The sequence below is a fragment of the Orcinus orca genome, chromosome 2 (assembly GCF_937001465.1).
Source record: "Orcinus orca chromosome 2, mOrcOrc1.1, whole genome shotgun sequence".
NCBI classification, from domain to species: Eukaryota; Metazoa; Chordata; class Mammalia; order Artiodactyla; family Delphinidae; genus Orcinus; species Orcinus orca.
Genome location: NC_064560.1, coordinates 52,336,413 through 52,354,495, shown reverse-complemented (window position 1 = coordinate 52,354,495; position 18,083 = coordinate 52,336,413).

Below are 18,083 nucleotides of genomic sequence, written 5' to 3'. Positions count from 1 at the left end.
CACTTGCTTAACAACACCTTTGTGCATTTCCTTTCTGCTCAGAATGCTTCCCTTATATCACACCTGGGTCTTCGGATCACAGCCTGAATTTACCAGAACTGCCCTCTCCTCCCGTGATCCTTGTCTCAGGAGTACCTCACCCATGCCATCACCCCGGGCAGAAGGCAGAGAGTCACTGTGCATTTCTCCCTGTGTCTCTGCCCCTACACCCTATTGACTATCAAGCCCTCTGAGTTCTGCTTCATAAATATCTTTCAAATCTATCCCCTCAGTTTCCACTGTCATGCGTCAGAACCTCACCTTCTTACAGACATTTTTCAATAGTCTGTTAGCCATTATCCCCAGGCCTACGGTTTTGTGCTAATAAATGTCTTCACAAGGATACTGGGAGGATATTTATAAAGTGAAAACCTACTCATGTGATACTCTTGCTTAAAATCTCTCAGTGACAGCCATACAGAAAAAAAAAATCCAAACACCTATGGCATGATATACACAAGGCCTTTGTGATCTGGTCCCTGATCAGCTACTCAGGCTCACCTCTTGCTACTTTACATAGCTATTTATTACTTATTCAACCTATATTTATTAAAATTTAGTGTGAGATATTGAGAAAAAAGCAGATACAGACTCACCCTTCACCCAGCTTAGCTAACATGAAAGACAAAAATCCAGCAAGTTGTTACAATAGAACCTGCTAAATTCAATAGTAGGGAAGACGGGAGAGACATAGATTTGGGTCAGATAAGTCATCCTAGAGAAGTGACAGCAGTCTCCGAAAGATGAGGCAGAGGGAAGTTTATGTGGCGAAAATGGTTCTGTACATAAGAATGGGGTGTGCAAAGGCCTGGATGCCTGAGGAAGCATGAACTGGAAGAACCTCATTAGACAGAGGCACAGAGTGTGTTTGCCCCGAGACAGCAGAGAGTATGATGCCTGGGTTCAGAGACGTTAGCCGTGGAAGAACCGAAAAGAGCTCCTGGTCCATGTTGAAGAGCTTGGACTAGATCCTTGGGACAGTAGAAGCCCTTCAAGGGTTTTGAATTGGAGGACAGGACATCCAGACTTACACTGAGCAGAATCAGATTGACCGAAGTGACAAGCGTGGTGGAAAAAGGAAGGATGGAGGCTGCGGCAGTAACCAGGGAAACCTGCAGGATCAGGGTTGCCCCGGTGTGGATGGAAGGAGGTGACTGGACAGGAGAGATGGGCCTTTCAGATTTGGAATTGGCAGGAGGAAGAACAGAAGACCGATGAGCATAATGTTCTGAGTCAAAACACCCAGTCAGAACGATGACATCCCGGTGCAATCCCTGGGCAACCCCTGGAGTCCCCCATACCAGTGCATAAACCAAAAACTGAGCCAACACGGTCATCGTGTCTATAACCAGAGAGGGACCACCATGGATCTATGCATAGATACTACGGAAAATAAGCTAAAATAAGTAACACGGAGAATGAGAAAATAACAAGCAAATGAGTTCCCAGGGAAAAGCAAACAAAAAGCAATGAAAATAGGGCTTCCCTGGTGGCGCAGTGGTTGAGAGTCCGCCTGCCGATGCAGGGGACACGGGTTCGTGCCCCGGTCCGGGAAGATCCCACATGCCGCGGAGCGGCTGGGCCCGTGAGCCATGGCCGCTGAGCCTGCGCGTCCGGAGCCTGTGCTCCGCAACGAGAGAGGCCACAGCAGTGAGAGGCCCGCGTACCGCAAAAAAAAAAAAAAAAAAAAAAAATGCAAGTCCACACCCTCAAATAAATTAGAGAGAAGTTAGAATCTTGGGGGTGAGGGGAGCATAATCATACAAGGGGCGAAAAAAGAAGTAACAGTAAGTGAATAATCACCATAAATATGGAACCAAGAGTAAACTTTGCACCCTGGTGATGGTGAGAGACAATCGGAGGGCAGGCGCAGTAGCGCTCCATGATGGTTAGGAGACAGGATGGTGGAAGAATCTGGAAGTTTGGATGGGCTTCAGTCACCACGGAGAAGAAAATCGTGCTCCCAGAAACGTTTGTATCTTGATCCAATTTTAAAAATCCAAATGGGTTAAAATGCAGAGGAAGAATCTGGAACCAAGTTTCCTCAGCCGTAAAATGGGAGGGTTTGAATGTTTTACAGAAAAATACTGTTTCTTAATTACATACATACACTTCTGGGTATGGTCTTAACTTTTCAAAAGAGAAAAGAGGATAAAAATGAAAAACCAAAGGGAGAGATAGAAGAAGCTCTGTGCCTTTGTCATCTGACTATGAAATTAATTTGGAGATCATGTCACAAAGGAAGGTCACCTTGCCCCATGGACAGAGGGACAGGCCATATCACACATTATCTTTTCTTCAAGTCCCAGGGAGAACAGACTCACCGCAGGCAGGAAAACCCAATTACCAGAGGTTGTTACGCGGTACAACGGTCACCTTCACCTGTCTGTCAAGAGTTGAAGAGGATTTATTAACCAAAGTGCTGAGCTGAAGTTAACTCACTGTCAAAAATGACCAATTTTCAGGCTTGAACTTAGTTCAGAGCTATTTTCACTCTTTATTTCTACACATCAAATATATATGAAAGAGGACATTACAGGAAATGTTCACCCTCTCATTACCTGTCGTGGAAATCCTGTAGGTTTGCATTTGTAGTGAAAGAGGAAATACTGGATTACGGTGATAAGAAAAGGTACAGAAGGAGACATGTCCACCATGCCCCATACCCTCTACCTTCGTTACAAGAGAGTCTGAGGCATTTGAAAGGCCTGGTACAGCATCGAGAAGCCAGACTCCATCTGCAGCCAGCCCACCACAACCCCCTCAAATCCCTCACCTCAGGGTGGGGGGGTGGGGGGGAGGCTCTGCTGATTCACCACAAAGAAATCATAAAGTGCACTCAGCACCCTGGTTAGTAATACCAATAATAGTGTGATTCTGGGACTATTTTGAATGCTATTTGAAAACTATAAACAAATGAGTAATTATGTTCGTGCCATTGGAAAGAAAGATTTTCACGCAAAGAGAAAAAAGTTACAATAAGAAGTCAACTAAGTTAGGTAAAAACCTTCTTATCTTTGTTTGATTGTCTCTGTCTCTATGAGCTCATGACTTATTTTATCTTTCCAAAGGGTATGTTTTGCTCGCTCCAACAAAGCTCAGTAACACGCTGCAGCCATAGCCCTTTGGGGCCTGAATGTCAGTCCCTGAACACTATCTTCCATGACAGTCAAGAGCCCTGTTGGGGGATGGGGCATTGCAGGTCTGTTCTCTGTAACTATGAACTTTTTTTCTTTTTAGATTCCACAGACAAGTGAGATCATACAGTATTTGTCTTTCTCTATAAACTGTTGCTTTTAAGCATGACAAAATGCCCTGAACTCATCTTGTCTCAGACTTGCAATCACCCATTCACCCAAAATTGGGGACAATATCGAATGCTCGTGAAGATGTGGAACAACAGGAACCCTCGTTCACTGCTGGCGGGAATGCAACATGGTGCAGCCACTTTCGAAGACAGGTGGTTTCTTACAAAATCTAAACATACTCTTACCATACAATCCAGCAATCACATTCCTTTATATTTACTCAAAGGCACTGAAAATGTATATCCACACAAAAACCTGCACACAGATGTTTATAGCAGCTTTATTCATAACTGCCAAAACTTGGAAGCAACCAAGTTGTCCTTCAGTAGGTGATGGATAAATAAACTGTGGGGCACCCATACAATGGAATATTATTCTGAGCTAAAAAGAAATGAGCTATCAATCCATGAAAAGACATGGAGGAAACTTAAATGCATATCACTAACTGAAGGAAGCCAATCTGAAAAGGCTACGTACTGTATAACTCTAAGTCTGTGACATTCTGTAAAAGGTAAAACTATGGAGACAGTTAAAAAACAATCAGTGGTTGCCAGGGCTTAGGGAAGGAGAGTGATGAACCGGTGGAGCTCAGAGGATTTTTAAGGGCAGTGAAGATACTCTGTATGACACTATAGTGGTGGACACAGGTCATTATACATTTGTCCGAACCCATACAATGTACAACAACAAGAGTGAACCCTAATGTAAACTTTGGACTCTGGGTGATAAAATGCATCAAAGTAGGTTCATCAGTTGTAACAAATGTACCACCTGATGGGGGATGTTGACAATGGGGGAGGCTGTGCATAAATGGGGACATGGGGTATATGGGAAATCTCTGTACCTTCCCCACAATTTTTCTGTGAACCTAAAATGACTCTGAAAAAATAGTCTTAAAAAAGTTTGTGTTCACACCACATCTGCCCCGGGGACAGCTGACAAGCACCACGTTCTCAGATGGACTGGGGGCAGTTTCAGGGCTCCCAGCAAGCAGGTGGCTAAGCTCAGGGGAGCCACACCCCCACGAAGTGCAAGGCTTGGTGTCTGATATGGCAAGTTCTGGGGAGGGTCGTGCAAGTACCCCGGACTCCTCTGCGTGAGAAAGAAGCTGCCGTGGGCTCCATCCCTCTACACCTTAGGAGCATAACCTAAGTTTCCCTACGAAGCCTTCACGCAGAACAAGTGCTGTATTTTCTTGGGATAAAAACTAATAGGATTTTCTACCTTGGAAGAACTCTTTCACATTAGAATAAAATGAAACGTTCCTCTTTCCATCAGGAGAGCCTTCCATTTACCACCTAAAATGCAGAAGGAGAACATTTTTAAATTTGAAAATCTTAAACCTGCTCTTTTCACTTTCACAGATAAAAATCCATTATTTCCTGATAACGTATTGGCTGGAGTGAAGTAAAACAAGACGTGATTGGAACTGAAAGCCATCCAATTTTATTGTTCCCTGCTGCTCTGATTTAAAGTGAAGGCTGGCTGTGTGCAGATGATAGCTATGAGCAAAGGTTGGCATCAGTTGGAGCTCTCGGAAGAGCCATCTCTGTGTGGGGAAAGCATCACCTTTTTAGAAGATGTGACTGAGTGGTGCCGACGAAACAGACAAGACAGAGTAGATCAATGCCACAGGAATAGTTGTCACACAATGATTAGTGAACGATCGTTCATAATAATCTCCTCCAATAGACTCCGTGGAGGGGAACTTGACTATTGGAACATAGTATAGCATTAATTATGGCTGGGCTGCAATGTGTAGCCTCACTAGTATTTTTACAGGATGTGACATTTGAAAGCTTGAGGTAATTTTCAGTATCTTTAGGTGTTTGAAATTCAGTTTGTAGCATTTGCTTCCAACATCAGCCTTTTCATTTAGCACCGATTTAGCCAAATGGGCTTGAAAAGCAACACAATAGCCAGGAAGGCACAAGAATAAGTATCCATCAATTTCCATGAAAAGAGCAACATACGAATAATCCTAGCGGTCAGTACCTTGTATCATCTCCATAGTCACTGACAGGGAGGCCCTAAATAGATTTGTCTCGTAACCTCTTGATTGGTTTTGAGACCAATCCTTCCCAGGAGTGAAAATGTTGGGACCCCCTTCACAAGAGCATTGTTCAGCTGCACCATTTGGGTTGTGGAATACTTAACCAGGGTATGTGCTTCCCCTAGAGATGGCGATAGGGTTTTCCAGAGGTACTCATTTCCCTTTGGGATCCAGAAGAAATCAGGTTAAATTCCTGTCTCTGGAATGAAAGAAAACCATCAGGACCATTGGAACAATTTGCCTGCTCCAAGCACACCTCAAACGGAGGGACAAGAGTTACAATATACAACAGGCTAGTAAAACTGGAAACCATCCTTATTTTGTTCCACAAACACCTGGGGAGTGGAAGAAACAGGTAAGTCTGGTTCTTAAGAAAAACAAACATCTATGGAATCTGCATCTTGTACCACTGCCCTTGTGTTAACACACACACACACACACACACACACACACACACACACACACACACCATCTGGTCATCTGGTCACTCTCATCCACTGCAGGCTCTCTGATGCCTTCATTTGCCCTTGGCCTCGACTGGGTCTTCTGCTCTTGGCTCGTGCAGGGACGAGCAAAGAAAAGTTTTTTCCATTTCTGTGGGTTCTGCTCACTAATATCTAATCTGTTCACTAATATCTAATCTGAGAAATCAAGTCCCACATTACTAACAAATGGATTCTTTCCCCTTGAATAATATTTGCATTTTAACCTCTATCGATTATGTAAATTATTGAGACCCACAGTAGTGATGCTGATGATAGAAATTGTAGGTGGTCTGGCTGGAAAGGCATTTGGGGGTAAATGGGAACATGGGAGTCTTGCTTGTCAAGTCTCACGAATAGGTGCAAATTGGAATAGAATCTAAACCCATCTTGAACAGTGTTTACGTATAGGAATTGGTATTTTTGTTCTAATGTAACCAAAGAACTTTAATTGTAAATTCTTAGCACTATCTCTCCCAATCTAAAAATTAAGAGCTGTAAATATTAAGAAAAAATATTAAAAATCTGTGGATTTTTTTGGGGGGGAAGGTGGTTTTGCAAGTGTTCTTACTGTTCTTACTGTTCTTACAGTTCTTACTGTTCATACTATTTCACTGAGGCACCTGTACCCTGAAGTAGCTTGAGCTGTGATCTTCAATTACACAGAGGAAAAGAAGCAATAGATCATCTTTAATATCACTTACTCCTTGGAAATTCTGATCCAGTGAAGGTATATTTAGTCAAGAGAAGAACACATGAGGCAGAGTTCACGGTCGAATTGGTGGTTTAGCCACGTGAACCGCCAGTGTGGGCAAATGTGTGACCCACCCAAATAGCTAAGCAGAATTTAACCCAAAACAGGACTTGAAACAATCATAATTCTCCCTTCCTCCTCAATGAATATGATAAATTCATATGTTTACATTGCATGGTTAGAAGCAATCAGATAAAGCTACTTGATACAAATAAATTCTATTTTTTCCTTTTAATGGAAGAACAAATTTTTTCAGAAGATGAGATATATTGTCTAAAAGAATGTGCTCCCTAAAAAAAGAATTTTTATTCTATCCCCTTTTGTTTTCTGTATTTGTATTCTGTGTTTGTATGTTGTAGTCTGTATTTTATTCCCTCCCTGGGCATAATTGTTAAGCTTCATTGTAATTACATGTTTGTCTTTTATCTCCTCACCACTTTGTCTAACTCAAATTGGCTGAAAGTGGTCTAAAATTTTGAGACATATTTGGCAAGAGAGATCAGACTGAATTTATAAGCATTTTAGGACAAACGCTGAAAATACTTCATTCCCAAAAGAGAATTGAGTGTGCTGGCATAAAAAGAAACAATGACAACAGTGCACGGATCAAATTCATGGGATATTTGACAAATCTCCACTTCATTTTGTACTGTGACACGGGGATCTAATCTCTTGCTATTTTAATGATCAATACTATTTGCTACAGCCGAATCAATCCTGACACAATGCTCATCAGTCTTGAAGGGGGCTGAAATGACCAAATCAATTTAACGGCTCAGCGTAGCCCTTGCCTCCATGTAGCCTTCCTTCTCTTTGTATTTGTAGATTTCAGACACAACTTCTGCTTGTGTATATTCCAGAATTTATAGAAACACATTGCTCTGTGTCGTACCAGAAACCAGAGCTGAGTTTAAAGAGCACACCCATCAGTTCCACCCACTGAGAGCACCCTTCACCCTGACAAACACTGACGTTTGCAATTATGAAGGTCTTGGTTTAAGGTTAAAACACTCAGAAAAAAAAATGTCTTTCAGAACGTTTACTATTTTCTCAACATCTGGGTGTTAGGCTGAGGCCAATGACTACTTTAAAATGAGAGAAGATAGAAGGAAATTAAAGAGAACACTAAGAAAGAGAGGACAAGAGAGAGGAAGGAAGGGTGGGAGGGAGGGAGGGAGGGAAGAGAGGATTTAGATCTGTCCAAATTTATGGAAGGTATTTCAAAAATGACTATGGCCCTTGGCATTCAAGCCCTTACTAATACAAGCAGGAAGAAAACATCTCCCCAAGGAGGGAGTCAGATAACAGACCTGGAGAGGCTCCCACCTCGGCCCTTTGCCCTGCAGAGCAGGGGCTGAAGCCAGAAGAGCTTGGCTGGCAGAAGCCACAGAGGGTTAGTCTGCAACTGATCAAAACTGATCACACAGCAGCTGTTTCTATGGTGATGGGAATAAGCTGGGGATTTAAGGATTATAGGAATAGAATCTGGACAGCCACAGGGAAAAGGAGGGTGGGAGGAAATATGCCAAGGCTTCTAGTCTCTGTAGCTGAAAAATATTGATTTCTATATCATATTAATCTTCACATTTTCTGAGAAGGGACTTAAATTAAGCCAAACTGAGCTGTTCCTGTGAACCTTTTAATTTACTATTCTAATGAAGAGGGTGAGTGATAGCTCTTAAGGTTAAACAGACAGTGGTTTGCAAATCACATACTGCCAGCTTTATTGATTCCTTATGAAAGCTCTCTGTTGAGCATTGCTTGCTGATAAACTTTATTGCCAAGCTTAGGCAGACAGTCATTCCTATTTCCTTTTTACCTTTTTTTATCCTCTAGCACTAAAAAATAGCCTTTTCTAGAAGATTTTACTTGTTTCTTTCCAACTTTGCCTCTCAGATTGATGTGATAGACAGGACAGCAAATTCAAGCAACACAATGATTAAACTTTTCATTCCAAGAAGGATTCAGGACAAATTGTCTGAACTTATAAGTATCCTTGTAACAATTATATTGGAGCTCAAAACACAGTTGAACAAGATATTTGGAGAGCCACTTATACCAGTTATTCCTGGAAAAATGATTCTAAAATATCTTTATGAAATGTTATCTCTGGTGAAAGAAAAGCATAGTGATATGTTTTAAATTATTTTTTAAATATCTAAGCAGCCATGAAAATTTCAAAAAGACCAACACACTTGTAAATCATTTTCAGTGTATGTGTGATCCAGATTCCTTCCATTATACGGATTTCTCAAATCATATTTTATTCTTTCCAATGTCCACTGTACCCGAGGATTTTCTAAGGTGGCATACTTTCTTAGAAAAATTTGCTCCACAATTTTTATTTTAAATGTGTAATGTGTATAAGTAGTAGAAGAAATACCACAGAATACCAAAAAGGACAGTAGAGATTTGCTCAGGGGATGTTCTCTGGCAACTCTTCTTACCCCTTCCCGCATGCAGTCTGAGCTCTCCCACCCCACCACCTTCCTTCTCTGAGCCTCTGGGACCTTGATTCAAGCACGTTGGTTAAGCACTCACTGTGTCCCTCTGACACTACATCTAGGGGAAGGATGAGTAAGCCATGCTCTGGCTTCCAGCTGCCCACAGACCAGGAGCAGAGGTCGACCTCCCCACCAAGGTTGATATCTACCTGTATGTTCCTCATGACCCATCTCACCAAATAGCAATTACACACTTACTCACAAAGCATTTGCTCAAATATTCGCATCCCCTACCACATGTCTGCGTGTTGCACTGTTGTCTCCCTGTTACCTACTGCAGTGACTGACCCCAAATGAGAAGGTGGTAAAGATTTGCTGAAAGAAGGATGCTACAGACTGAATGTTTGTAACCCACCCCCAATTCAACAGTTGAAACCTAATCCCCAATGTGATAGTGTCAGGAGGTGGGGCCTTTGGGAGGTGATGAGGTCATGAGGGTGGAGCCCCCATGATGGGATTAGTGTCCTTATAAAGAGACCCCAGAGAGCTCCCTTGCCCCTTCCTCCAGGTGAGGACACATCGAGAAAACCCCATCTGTGAACCAGGAAGAGGGTTCTCACCAGACACAGCATCTGCCAGCACCTTGATCTTGAACTTGGACTTCCAGCCTCCAGAACCATGAGAAAAAAATGTCTGTTGTTTATATGCTATGGGCTAGAAATTCCACTTCTAGAAATCGTTCTTGGAGAAGAAGCAAGAGATCTATGAAAAAGAAGAATTATGAGATTTTTCTTATAAAAGTTGAAAACAACCTTATTAAATTACTTATAAAAATTGTCTAACAATAAGAAAATTGGTTCCATGAATGAGAATCCATCCATGCACCAAAATATATGTAGCCTTTCAAAAGGAAATTTCATGATCTTAATTAATGATGTGAGAAAGTCTCATTAAATACCTTCAGTCAAAATAGCAGTTTACCCACCAGAGGTAATAATTGTTAAAGTTTCCCTTGGATTCTTCTCCAGGTATATTTGTACATTTCAAAGATGTGTGTTGGTTCCTACTTTATCTCTGGAGGGTGTAGGTAGGAATTAATATTATTATGTTTATAATTGTATTACGATAAGAAGAACTGTTTGCAAGTATAAAATAACTCTTCCATTCTCTGGGGCAGGGCCCTCAGGACGTGTGCTGGACCTGAGTGTTCATGATTTTTGCTCAGTTTTCCCACCTGTGAAGAGATGGGAAAGGGAAAAGCAGAAGAAATACCTTTGGTTCTTGTCTGCTGCCCGGGGTGAAAAGTTCCAGGTTTGTTTTCCTGGTCAGCTTCCTTCTCTGTATAGACTAACCCAAGGAGATCCTCTATAGCCATGAAGTTATTTCTGTGTGTAAACGCAAGACTCGTTGATCTAGTCCTCTGACCTAGAGCTACTTCACGCTAAAAATCCAAACTCCTTAGAATGGCCTACGAGACCTTCTGTGATCTGGTGACTGCATTTGTCTTCCCTGTCATCACACACACACCATAAATGCTCCAGTAGCACTAATTTACTTGCAGTTCCCTTAATGAGCATTATCTCGTGTTTCATTCCAGGGTGTACACACTAGGAGACAAAATAGACAAAAAGCTGGAAGAAAATAAATATCCATTAAGAGCAGAATGAGCCAATCCATTTTAGTATAACTATGCAATAGAATAAAATGCAGTAATGAAAATAAATGAACTACAACTACGTAAGTGAATATGGATGCATCTCAAAAACAAAACATTGCATCAAAGAGGCAAGTCACAGAAGAATATATACAGTATATTCTATTTCCATAAAGTCCAAAACCAGGCAATCTATATATATGGCCTAGGGATGTGTGTGTGTTGAAAATAAATGCAGTCAAGGGAATGAGTGATACTAATGTCAGGACAGTTGTCACCTACAGGGCAGAGAGGGGGTGAATCATGCCAGCACAGCAGGATCTTTCAGAAACTGTCAGTGAGTCAGCTCTTAAACTGATGAATGGTGCTATGAGTGCCTACTTGGTAACATTCTTTCTTACCTTCTTCAGTAGGTATAATATATTAAACAAAATTTTTTAAAGAAGAGATGGAGGGAGCATGAGAGTATCTCAGAAAGAGGAAGTAGCAAGTCCAAATGTCCTGAAGTGGGGAGAGAGGTTGTCATGGGCCAAGAACGGAAAGAAGGCCCATGTGGAGCTATAGCACAAAGAGGTGATGGTGGCAAAGCAGTGAATTCAAGAAATATTCTGAAGTTAGAAACATAGCTTTTTTTTTATTTGTTTTAACGAGCATGGTAAGGAACATGGATATTTCAAAAAAGACGCCCAGATTTGTGTCATGAGAGACCGGGTGGATGAAGAAACCATTACTGAGAAGAAGACGATTGGAAGAACAGATAGAGAGGATAAAAGATCCATGGTGTGGTTTTGAACTGTTAATTTTAATTTGCCCACAGCCCAGCCCAAGCAAGAGCCAGGTACATGGGTTTGGACCAGAGGAAGCATTTGGGCTGAAATGTAAGTTAGTCTGGAAGAGCTAGTGAGTAGATATTTTTAGTGCTGTGGGAATTTATTAAATTACTGAAGGTAAATGTGTAAAAGTGAAATGGGAAAGAGCTTATACATGAGCCCTGATGATCGCCAACATTTCCAGATTGGACAGAGGAGTAGAATTTTGGATGAAAAGGAGGACAGTGAACTAGGGACTATTCTATATTAATAGAATAATGTAAAAAAAAAAGAGATTATTGCAGTAGACACAGAAAAAGCATTTAACAAAACCCACTACTCTTTCATAGTGAAACTATACAACAAACTAGGAATACAAGGAAATTTCCTCAACCTGATGTAAAGTACCTACAAAAACCCACAGCCAACATCACACATGATAATGAAAGATTGAATGTTTTCCCCTTAAGGAACAAGACGAGAATGTCCGTTGTCATCACTTCTATTCAACATGGTACTAGGGCTTTTAGGCAGGGTAAAAAAGAAATAAAAGTCATCAAGATTGGGAAAGAGTAAAATCATCTCTATTTGCAGATGACATTCTCTGACTACAGTGCAATGAATTTAGGAATGAATCACAAAGTAGCTAAAAATAAATCAAAATATTTAAAAGTTTTACAACACATTTATAAGTATTTCACTACTCAAAGAGGAAGTCATAATATCATTGAGAAGTACTTAAGACTGGACTAAGCTTAAAAAAATAAAAACTTGTGGTACTCTGCTGAAGCACTACTCGGGGGAAAGTCAGTCTTCAGTGCTCACACAGGAGATAAGAAATGCGGGAACTTGATGAGCGAAGCATTTAACTTCAGAACACACCCAAAGAACAGGAGAAACCCAAGGAAAATAGAGAATAGGAAATATAAAGAAAAGGGCAGAAATCAATAAAATAGTAATACAGGGATTCAATAGGAAGCTTATAAATGGGTTGAAAATTATTTGCAAGTATATATTCCAAACTGATAACCGCAACTGCCACTGTTTAGAGGAACAAGTGAAACTGGGGTCAGAGTTGGAGGTGAGATATTAAAAGGAGACTTTTTATTTTATGTTATATATATGTACTTTGATACAATTTATATCCTATTATTTATAACTTGCATTTTTATAGTAAGACCATATTTATTTATTTTAATGTTAAAAAATAGAAAAAGAATATATATATATATATATAAAATCTATGTTCTGAAAACTTTTTAAGGAAGATGGAAAGAGGGAACAATATTAAGAATGCATAGTTATACCTACTCATGGTGTTAATGAAAGCAAACTCAGTTGCTGGCAGAAAACGGATCTGATTAAGTCCACAATAAAGTCCAGTAAAGGTATGCACCCTCCTCATGATATTTGCCTTTTTAAATCATGTTTCTTCAGCCAAATGAATCTCTAGATGGTATAATATCACACAAGAACAGATATTTACTGAGTAGCTGCTATGTCCCAGACACTGTGCTCAATTTAGTTTTACAAAATGAAAAACCCCACAAAAAATAGATGTTTCCTCATATATTTTACATAATATTTAAAACACAAAGCATGTAAAGGGAATAAAATAACGACTGCTATGTTCTCTGAACTGTGTGTGTATAATGAGGGGCAGAGAATACCTCCCCTGGGTATAAACTTGAGATGTCTTTTCAAGATGAGAAGAAGTGAGCCCTGGAAGGAGTGCTGAAAGCACATGGAGGAAATCATGTGCAAAGGTCCTGAGGCAGGAAAATCTTCGCACATGTGAGCAAAAGAGAGCAGACTGATGTGGCTGCAGTGTGATGTGTGGGAGGGACAGGGCAGTGAGATTAATCAGAGATGCAGTCAATGGCTATACCACAGGGGTCTTTGGGCTATGAGATGCTGTTTGGATTTTATTCATATTGAGCATGGAGGATATATTCGGGGGTCACTTTCCTTGAGCTTCTTAACTCCCTTGTGTGACAAATCCTACCCACTCATATGTTGTCTTTTTCTAGCTTTGTGGTTATTTTATATAAATATGTATAAATCTTAACTTCCTTCTAAATTATTAAACAATCCCTCCCAAACAAGGGGCTGAAACTTCTTTGATGTCCATCCCATGCTGCTGGGAGCATATCTGGTCTTTAATTAATTGGAGGGAACGAGCAGATGTCTGCTCCCTCCTGAGAAAGCCTCTCTGGCTGCTGTTCCTCCTCCCCTGTGTTACTGTGTCCCACTCCAACAAGTGCTATCGGCTGAGGCTCTAGGTGTGTTCATAAAAGCAGCCCTCAGAGTATGTGTGTTCCCCGCAGCTTTATTGCTCTTGACACCAGCACGTCCATTACAGTTAACAGCCCCGTCCTCACAGCCACATTTCACCCTTACCGCACCTGGTTGGACCACATGGAGGGAGCCCACGGGCTATGCAAGATTACTCCCAATTTAGAGAACTCTGCCACAGTCAGGGGAAAAGGAGTCAAGAAAGATAAGGAGCTTTGCTTCTGAAGCATTAGAATGAGCCCTTCCTGTTAACCTAACCACATGCTTCAAATTGAATATGTAAAACATCACTTGGGGTCAGCAGCCCAGTTAGAGCAATCAACGCAGACGGTGTTCAATCCAGACTGCTCCATCTTCACCCCACGATGGCACTTGTAATCAGCCCTGCCCTCGGAGATCAGGGAAATCTACATCACTGACAAGCAGAGTAGACATCCCCTTGCTTTTCCATTACAAATAGCATATCTAGGTAAGAAAATTATATATATGATTGTATCACCTTTCCTTAGGATTTTTTTCTCCAGCTTATCACATAGCTCACAAACATCTGAGGAGACAAATACTTTAACTAAGAAAAGCTTACCGGATAGTGACTTCTACCAGCTGAACCAAATTAACTCAGATAGAGAAAAATTGCCCAAACCCTGTATGTTTCTAAGATTTTAAATCCCAGATCATTGTGATTATCTTCACCTTAAGTAAATCATAGTTGAGGATTATTAAGCTGATTTGGAAATCAGACTCCTAGCTCTAATCATCTCGAACACATCCACCAGCTAGGAAGCAAGTGAAAAGCTTCTCTAATGATGAAAGATCTGCCACAAAAAACTGAACAATTTTCCTGCAGAGAAGAACTGGTCTGCCTACCTGAGCCCTCTTCAATTAGCATCCCCCACTGAATACGACAGAAAATTAGCAACTGAGGCTGTTGACGGTAAAAAGAGGAGTGAACGGCTGACCCTCGGGTTGGGTCTTGGAGAACTGTACACACCAGAGCAAGACTTCACGTTAACCTTGTGCAGTCATGTGTGTTGTTTGTGACAACCCTCTCTGGTCACGGAGAAGCTAAATCACATTGAACTCTGTCATCACAAGAAGTAAGCAGTTTGCACCTTTACATGTCACAGTATGATTTTAAAAGGTCAACTCTACCCAACACATATAAAGGCTGGCCAAAATAACACAAAGCTAAGCGAGTGGTCCTCCAAATTCAAAGCAATTCACAAGTCACAAATAAGGGAAACGTTTACACTTTGGGGTGACCAACCCAGGTGGGCAGGAACATGGGCTTCCGGTTTTAAACCCAGTATAGGTTAAGGCAAACCGGGGCGAGTGGATCACCCTGCTGGTCATGACAAAACAAGGTGCGGGATGCTTCCTTACAGCTGGAACAGTACTATCTGTTGAGAATTAGAGCTCTGATTTCCTCTCTAATCCAAGTACCCGAACGTGGTCCATGAGGGAAAACGCCTTTTAGTTTTTAAAAAGTGAAACTGAAGCATGAGGAGATGATGAAAATAAAAAGGAACCAAGAAGGAACAAGTCTTTGTCCCTACAGACTCCTCCTTGGGGCTGAAGGCTGGCGGGGGAGGTGAGGGAGGGAAGGGACTGTGGCTGACCATGGTTGGCCATCTTCAAGCTGGGGAACCAAGATGGTGCGAACCCTATCTCTCCAGGACAAAGCCAAATTCCCGGTATCTTTACTCTTGCTTTCTTCCCATGAATGTGTTAAAATCCCTGCTTATCCTCCTATTTTAATCACAGATAAATCATGGTGAGCTTTATGGGAATCCTTTATCAGATATATGGAAAAGCACATAAATGAAGAATTTGATCCAGCCTCCCGTGGGTCAACCCTCCCATCAGGAATTCTCCGCCTAACGATGCCCTGATTTTCCGGGTTCTTTGCACTGAGAAAAAGTATAATCACAGCTCTCTAATTAAGACAAGACTTTATTTATGGAGCCTGTCTCTCACGGTGGTTCTACTTCTGGTCTCCATAAGTATTCTGCTAAGATCTTAAGAGAAATGAAGCACCTAGTTATAATCATATCTGTTTCTTTCTTTCTTAAAAATCCCCCAATGGTCCCACCAAAAAGAGCAAATCTTTCATGAAACCCTAAAGCCCTGTCATGTTGTCAAATAAGGTATACATAAAAACCTGGTAAAAGACAAGCTAGATCAACCCACTTAAACAAAAATGTAACACATTTTACTTTTTAAAAATATCATAGAGATGTGAGAAGTGACCAAACGGTGAGGGGTTTAGTTTGTCTGTTTATTTGCTTTAATCTTTTCAAGAGGAAACATGGATAAAAATCTCTTAAATGGATAAGAACAAAGAGGATAAATCATAGCAAGCTCAGTATTGCCACGTCCCGAAGATGCTCAAAGATCTACTTGGTTAATCAAGTCCATGATGACCTCATTAAGGAAACGTTGAAAGACTGACCTTTTCCAACATCAAGCAAATTGGAATCCAACCTTAAAGTATAGGGAAGTATCACTGATAATTGAAATAATATCTTAATAGTATATATGAATTAGCACATTCCCAAAGCTCTCTATTCCTCCTGTGATCTGAGCATTTCCAAAAATGTCATTGGTTACAGAAATGTTTAGAAAAAGAGAAATGAGCATTTTTTTCTCTGTAAAGACTGAATGAGAAGATTACTACACATAGCGTGGATCAGAGGACAAGGAGGGTTTTCTGGGCGGCTGTGTTGATGGAGCCTAACCTGGGAAGGGGGATGAGAAAGGGCTTCACAAAGCCTCTTTTCAACAAGAAACTTGTCAACACAGCCTTGCCGAGCTTGAAGGCATCCCTCTTCTTTGCAAAGGCCTTGTCCTGTCCGCAGCAGGGGTCCTCATTCTCCAGATTATAAATGAGCAGCCCGTGACCCCTTTCCCAAGAGCTCTGGGTCCCCTAGCCCCTGCCCCTGCTGACCACCCTCCCCAAGATCACAGAACCACATTATTTTCCTGTGTGACTCACTTCCCGTTGCCACCGTTTCCCACGGACACAGCATTTATATAAAAGGCTTTCCTCGGCTTTCATCCAATCTAGGTTGCAAGCCTATTTCGTAACATTAATTCTCTCCCTCACCAATGGCCACATCAATTCAGGACTTTACAAACTATTTCAGGGATACGATTTATCAGGCCTGACAGTGCTGCACGCTGAAATACACAGCCCTGCCTCCTATTTGTCATTAGTTAATTCAAGGGCCTAAAATCCTCTGACATTATTAATAGTAAGATGAATCACTGGAAAACTACAGAATCTGCGACCAACGAGGCTGAAAGAATCCATTTTGGTGGAAACGTCTATGTGGAATTGCATTCCCTGATGGCTGGCCTCTCATTAGCAGCTCCACGTGCATGTGGGGTGGGGCACCGGAGCTTGAAGTCCCTCCAGAGCGAGGACTTGATGGCAGTTCTCTTCCAAGCAGCTCCCACCCAATCTCAGAGGGAGGGGGGAGGGAGGGAGGGGTGGAGGGAGGGGACGGGTGGCAGCTAGATCCTTCTACTTGGTCTGTCACTCAGTTTTCAACGGACTAATTGAAGCCTTTTTGCACTTGCCTAACTTTAACTTGTCTTGGCTTTGAGCTTGGGTCAGAGCTGGCCCTGGAAATTCATTGGTTGATTATGAGAGCTGTATTACTTAGCCCCTTAGGAGGCACCTTTATCATGATGCTCAGCATGCATTCTGACACCTGACTTTTGCTTTCAGGTCTCATTATTGACCTGCTCCCTTTTTTTTTTTTTTTTTTTTAATTTAAAGGAAAAGATATTTCTACCTCTAAAGATGAATTTTCTTTTTAAAAAGAAACCATTAGAAAAAAAAACTAAGGATAAACGTGCTCGTCTTTTACCGTAAGAGCTAGGGAAACAGTGAACGTTACAAGTGGATTATCTCTGGGACAAGGTGAATGGTCTTCAGCAAAGCTATGGAGAGAGTGTAAAATAGAAGGATCCTTCCAATAATGATATGTTTCTTTTTTTAAGCCTAGCAGAATAATCTTCCTAAGAGAAAAGTCTTTAGAAGTGATTTTTAAATATTATAATTTTATAGTTGACCCGAGCACGCTCAAGTAGGATTAAAATTAAGTCTTTCCAATCTTAAATATTTGACGGGAAAAAAAGTGCTTGACTTTTCCCAGCAAACATTTTCAGAAAGACCAGAAGGATTATTTCTCATAATTAACTTCAACTAAGTGTACTGATGTAAGACCATGTCCTCAA